Source organism: Arvicola amphibius, chromosome 3, assembly GCF_903992535.2.
Source record: "Arvicola amphibius chromosome 3, mArvAmp1.2, whole genome shotgun sequence".
Taxonomy (NCBI): domain Eukaryota; kingdom Metazoa; phylum Chordata; class Mammalia; order Rodentia; family Cricetidae; genus Arvicola; species Arvicola amphibius.
The window spans coordinates 90609471-90616601 of record NC_052049.1 but is presented as its reverse complement, the minus strand read 5'-3'; positions in this window follow the sequence as shown (position 1 = coordinate 90616601).

Below are 7131 nucleotides of genomic sequence, written 5' to 3'. Positions count from 1 at the left end.
ATCTTCTAGAGCAAGCAGATGTGTTGTGCTTTGCATGTGTAGTGAGACACCCCCCCACACACACACACACACTTGGCTACCAGGAGCTGGTTGGTAGTATGGGCAGGGAGTGCCTTTGCCTCAATTATCTCTGTATTTGATACTATGGCATAGCCTGCTTTACGAGTCCCATCACATAAAAAGGAGCTGCCATCTGTGTACCAGGTGTAAGTGGCCTGGGACAGTTTGCCCTCCTGTATATGTGAGGGGTGAGATAGTAGATCCTCTAGGATTTCAATGCAGGAGTGGGATGGGGAGTCATCAACCTTAGGTCGAGTGTCAGGGACCATTTTCCTAAGGATAGATTTGTCAGGGACCATCGTCCTTACAGGGATAGCAGAGGTCATTGCCCTAAAGATGTTTACAGAGAACCCACCCCTCATCCCACTATCTTGAGAGCTATCCATTAATGGAACCCACCCCTTACTCCAATGTTAATGAATCACATGCTTAGGCTTACTCCAGGTGCTGGCTGATGACCTTCAGTTACCCCAGCAGAGTTCCTGCCTGCCCCTACCTCCACCCCATTCAAGGGTATATAAGCTGTAACTTTCACCCCAATAAACGGAGACCTTGACAATAGAATCTTGCTTGGTCTCCTTCCTCTTTTACAGCTCATGTCTTGAAGGTTAGCGCCCCTTCAGAGGACCCTGAATAGCTGACCCTGCCAAGCGGGGGTTACAGTCGAGGTAGAAGGTTTGAGATATTAAGGGGTGGGCAGCATTGAAACGTGAGACTGGCATCTTCCACCAGCGCCACCTGTAGGGAAAGAACTCGAGAAGGGGGTAGGGTTTGTAAGCCTTTGTAAGTTAGGAGATTGGACAAGTTATGGTGAGAGAAGACTGTGGTAGGCGCTCCAAAGGTCAGTTTCTTTGACTCACGAATCAGAATTTCAGCAGCTGCCAGCGCACGTATGCAGGGTGCCCAGCCCTGAGTGGTGAGGTCCATCTTCTTTGACAGGTATGCTACAAGTGCAAAAGAAGGTCCCAGTTGATGTCCTAAGACCCCGAGGGCGTATCCCTCCTTCTCTGCTACATAAAGAGAAAAGGGACGAGTTAAATCCAGAAGATGAAGGGCTGGGGCTTGAATGAGAGCCCATTGGAGTCTCTGGAAGGGTTTGGTGATGGGATGGAGGAGGGGCTCACACAGGGAGCCCAGAGCTGCTTCGTATAGGGGAAGGGCTAGGAGAGAAAAGGAAGGGATCCAGGATGCAGGAAACTGGCCACTCCCAGGAACGATAAGACCTCCTCTTTGGTAGAAGGAACTGTAAGAGAATGAATTAGTTTTTTTCTGTCTAGAGTAATAGCCTTTTGGGTTGGGGTTATGGTTAAACCCAGATACGTTACCTCAGTAGTGGACAGCTGGGTCTTAGAGGATGAGACTCTATAGCCCCTTTTGGACAGGAAATTTAATAGGGCGGCAGTGTCCGTCTTGCTGATCTCCAAAGACGGGCTGCACAGGAGAATGTCATCTACATATTGGATTAGTTTTGATTTATGGAGAGACAGTGAAAGCAGATCAGAGGCCAAAGCCTGGCCAAAGAGGTGTGGGCTGTCCCGGAATCCCTGGGGAAGGACGGTCCAGGTGAGCTGTGTGGAGAAATTAGTGTCCGGGTCAGTCCAGGTGAAGGCAAAGATGTTTTGAGATTGAGGGCTAAGGGGAATGGAGAAAAAGGCATCCTTAAGGTCCAGAACTGAAAAGTGAGAGGTTCCTGGAGGAATATTGGATAAAAGTGTAAAGGGATTAGCAACCACTGGGTGAAGAGGAACAACAGCTGAGTTAATGAGCCAGAGATCCTGAACCAAATGATAAGTCCCGTTAGATTTCTTAACAGCCAGTATAGGGGTGTTAAAGGGGGAGGAGGTGGTACGGAGCAGTCTTTTCCTCAAAAGGTCAGAGATAATAGGTTTAAGTCCTCTACGGCTCTGGGAAGAGAGAGGGTACTGAGCTTGAGTAATATATCTGGTAGGGTCTTGTAATTGAATAACCACAGGGGAATGGTGTTTAGCGACAGCAGGATTTTGAGTGTCCCATACCAGAGGATCCACCAGGGAGGCTGGAAGAGGAAAAGAGGCGTTAGTGTCAGAAGGTTGGGGGGCCAGGAGAAGCAGCAACTGTGTCGTCGACGAATCTGGAACAAAGCGGGTAGAGGGAGCGAAAGAAATAGAGGCTCCCAGTTTAGCTAAAAGATCTCTTCCCATTAAAGGCACTGGGCAGGTTGGCATGACTAAAAATGAATGAGTGAGAAAAATACCTCTAAACACGCAATTGAGTGGCAGAGTCCGCTGGGTTGGCCCCCAGAATTCCCTCAGAACCAAATACGTAGCTCCGGTATCCAAGAGGAATGAGATGAGCCGTCCTGACACAGTGAGAAGTACCCATGGCTCCTGGCTGCAGATGACCGTGGCAGTCGGGGCGGAGCTCGGGCACCTTCAGTCATCCAAGGCCAAGCCCAAGAGGTCCACTTGGGCATTTTCTGGGTTTAATGTCTCTGTATCACCGAGCACACGAGGACAATCTACAGACCAGTGACCTTCCCTGTGACACCTTGGGCAAGGTCCCTTGGGATTGCTATGGGAATTGGGGAATGCTTAGGCCCAGTGACCCGTCTTACCACATTTGAAACACAGACCCGGTGGATCACGCCCTCCAGAAGGCGGGGGTGGTGCCTGGTTGGGGCGGGATAAATAGCCCATCATGTCGGTCGGTTGAGCAGCTGCGGTTACCACGTGGCAGTGATTGCGGGCCTTGTCATTCCTTGAGTGGTACACCTTAAAGGCTACCTCCAGGACTTCTGCCTGCGGAGTTAAAGGGCCTTTCTCCAAACGCTTGAGTTTGGCTTTGATATCCCGGTAGCACTGATTAAAAAAATGAGTCATTAGTATGTTCCTGCCCTCAGCAGTTTCTGGGTCTAGGTTTGTGAACTGTAACAGGGCCTTTGTGAGACGGTCCAGAAATGTAGAAGGATTTTCCTTCGTATCTTGAATAATCTCTGAGAGTTTAGAATAATTTACCGGCCTGATATGGACGATGAAGAGGGAGAAGCAGAAGATGACGATGAAGATGAAGAAGAAGAAGGCCTGGAAGATATTGATGAAGAAGGAGATGAAGATGAAGATGATGATGAAGGGGAAGGAGAGGAGGATGAAGGCGAGGATGACTAGCACAGAAAACTGATGGATTCCGACCCTCTTTTTTATTTTCTTTTTATTTTTTAAATTTCTCCAGTCCCTGGGAGCAAGTTGCAATCATTTTCCTCCCATCCCCTGTAGGGCCCGGGTCTACCCTTGTTCCTGGGGTTCATCTTGAGGACAGTTTCTGGTCAGCTAACTAAGCATCCTGTTTGTTCCTGTGCTCCCTCTGCCCTGCCTGGTGATTAGCTGTAGGGCATTGTTGACTCCATTGTTGGTATGGTAATTTCCCACCTGCCTGGGTGGAAATCCTTGCGCAGCAGCGAGGTATATAAGGATTTCCCCAAAATTAAATAAACGGCATTCGGCTGATCTCCTTTCGAATGACCCAGGTCTCTTTGTGTGTTCTTTCAATCTCCAGGCCCTTGCCCGACTTGTGAACGGTACAGTGGCACTACACAGAGAAACCCTGTCTTGTGGTTGGGCCAACCACAAGAAAAACCACAAGAGGGATGGGCCAACAAAGAAAAAGATAGATAGAAGATTAGACAGACAGACAGACAGACAGAGACAGAGACAGACAGACAGACAGGTAGACAGACAGACAGACAGACAGACAGACAGACAGACAGACAGACAGATAGATAGATAGATGGATAGATAGATAGGAAAAGACACTAGATGATGGACTGTTGATGTTCTTAGATTGGCAGAATGACTATCTGAAAATAGCTAAGCATGTAGGGAAAGAGGAATCCTTATTTCTGCTGGTGGGAATTAAACTTGTTCAACCACTATGGAAATCAGTATGGAGGCTCTTCAAAAACCTGAAAGTAATATGACCTGGCTATACCAGTCTCGGGTATATGCCCAAAGTACTCTAATAAATCAGCATAGCAGAGATACTTGCACATCTGTGTTTCCTGCTGCAGTAGTAAAATACCCAGGAAACACTAGATACCCTTCACAGTGCCACACATCATGGAATGTACCTATGTGATGGCACAGCCTTTAACCCAGCACTCAGGAGCAGAGGCAAGTGGGCGTTTGTGAGTTCCAGGCCAGCCAAGACATCATGAGTCCCTGTTCAAAACAAACAAGCACACTCATAAAATCCAGCAGGATTTTATGCGGTCATAATGAAAAATCAAATAACATTTTCAGGAAAACCGAGTGGACAGGAAATGATTTTCCTAAAATGAGCAAGACTGGCAAAGACAAACACTTCATGCTTTTTCTTTTCTAAAAAAACCTGCATTAAAAATTTATATATGTCACTTGGGAGAGTGGGCCCGCCCCTCACCTGGCAGCATGGTAGAGCTGGCCCTGGTGGCATGGGTGAGGGTAAGTCACCCTCAAGGGAGTGAGTACTGGAGAGCTGGCCTTGTCCCTAGCTGGCTGCAGCACTTGGGAGACCAGGCCCCGTACCTCACCAGAGCAGCGCAGTAGAGATGCCCTAGAGGCAGGTTCAGGCTAGTCAGCCCTGTGCGAGAGCATGCCATGCCCCTCACCTGTTGCAGCACTCGGGAGAGCGGGCACCACACCTAGCATGCACAGCACAGCACAGCAGAGCACAGCAGAGCCAGCCCTGATGGCATGCGAGTGGGTAAGGGGGAGAACTGGTCCTGGCCATCCCTGTGCAGTGTGGGAGTGCTGGCCTGGTGGCGAGGGGTGCAGGAGAGCAGGTTCCTGTGCTTTGAGGGGGCCCACCTCAACATCTACTCCACTAAGAACTGTGGGAAGGTGCTATCCCTGCAGAACCAAAAGCTGCAGGATCTCCATGGCACAGGATAGCAACAGGATACCCAAGAGGAGTACCAGTGTGGTTCCAGTACTGATGGTGTAGCAGAAGCCAATGACTCATTGAGATAAACATTTGCAAGTAAAGCTGTTTGGGTAAAAGGTAGACTGGGTGACACACTGCAGCTCCCACTGCAAGATGTTTTTTCTGTTTCGTTTTTAATTTGCATTTTTATTATTTTTTATTTTTTATAATGTTTATTTTCGAGAGGCTGCAAGGGAAGAGGAGAGATATGGAGGGACAAAGGGATGAGTGGGATTGGGGTGCATGATCGTAAGAGGGCTGGGAGGAATGGACCTAGTAGCCTGACAGAGACCAGGCCTCGGTTTTGGTTCACTAAATTGGGACAGAGCTAAGCAGACAGTCCTCAGGAAAACCACAGCTGAGGAGCAACCAATCAGCAGGCGCCCCCTAGTCTCCTAAAACTAAAGATAGCTTTCGTACCCTGCGGCTGAAAGGTCCCTAACCACCAGGCCCTCCTACCAATCAGCCCCAGATTAATTCCTCCTCCCTGGAATTCCCCTAACTCCACTTAAAAGGCGCTTGCGACCTTCTTGCGGGGTCACCACGTGCCACTCCAATGTTGGAGTTAATAAAGCGCGCTTGTTACTGCATATGTGGCTGTTGGTCTTTCCTTGGGGCTTCTCTTGGACCCTAACAATATGACATTCACAAAGACTCAATAAAAAGTTTTAAAATGTATGTATGTATTTGTAGGCTTGGGGGACATAAAGAGAGAGTGAAGGACAGGTGATAACATAGCAAAGGGGGGGACCCATCAGGGAAGGAGGGGCACAAATGAGAATAAGGACCACCTTCAGTGCTAACCCGGATATTAGTAAAACGCCGTTGCAAGTCTAAGCCAGAAGTGAAGGTGGCATACAGGTTAGGGGTGGAACACCTGCCTAGCATTCAGGGCCCCCAGGCTCAGGAAGAAAAGAAGGAAAGAGGGACCTTTTGACTAAAGTAATGGCAAGTATACGACTTGCCTGCTAGAGGGCCTCAAGGTCAGGTCTCCATGGGCAGGATCAGCAAATGTGAAAGTAGACAAGTATCATATGGTACTTACTACCCAAACAAAGAGAAAAACGAACTGAAGAGAAATCGGTGACGCTGGAAAGACCACTAGGAGTCACATACTGATGGGAGGAGATGGCAACGTGTGACGAAAATAGCAAAAGGAGTGCTGGCTCAGCGGTTAAGAGTGCCAGCTGCTCTTCCAGAGCGCCCACATGGTGGCTCACAACCATCTGTAATGAGATCTGGCGCCCTCTTCTGGCCTGCAGGCATACATGCAAACAGAACTCTGTATACGTAATAAATAAATAAAATCTTTTTTTAAAAAAAAAAGTAGCACAAGGAACGGCAGGCAACCAGGGTATAAAGGTCTCAAAGCCTCAGACTCATGGAGACCCACCTGCCTCTGCCTCCCAAGTGCTTGGATTAAAGATATGCACCAACACAACCAGTCACAAATCTTTCTCCAAGTATTAGTAATAAAGGACTCTCCACTGTGAAGCACATTTTATATGACAAATACACCTCAGCATTGTAATCTCTTGAATCCGGTGAGATTACATATTTCAAGTCAGCCATGAACCTCCACACTTCAGGATAGGCAGATGACACTTTATCAAGATGAACTCAACACTCAACCAATTAACATGATCTACTGCTTAACAACTACTCAGTTTCTTACTGATGACTCTTTGGAAATAAATAATGATAAATCCATAATACAGAGATCCCAAATGATGAGTCATTAAGAAAGAAAATCAGCGTGTACCTTTTATATCATTTGTATGTATTTTTAAAGGTATTGTGTGTGAGTTTGCCAGCACGCATGTATGTGCACCACATGCACACCTGGTACCCACTGAGGTCAAAAGAGGGCATCAGATGTCCTGGAATTGGAGTCACGGGTGTTTGTGAGGCACTAAGTGGGTGCTGGGAAGCACACTGGTCCTCTGTAAGCCCTAGGTGCCAAGAATCAGAGTCACCGCTCTGCTCTGCCTCCACAGAGTCTGTGCCTTTTGCTGCATTTCCCTCGACATGTGCATTCATGAAACAGGATCTATTCATCACACCAGACTCACAGCTCACCGTGTGTGTTGTCTGCACCTGTGGGTTTTCATGGCTTCAGACTGAAGTGAAGTGGCT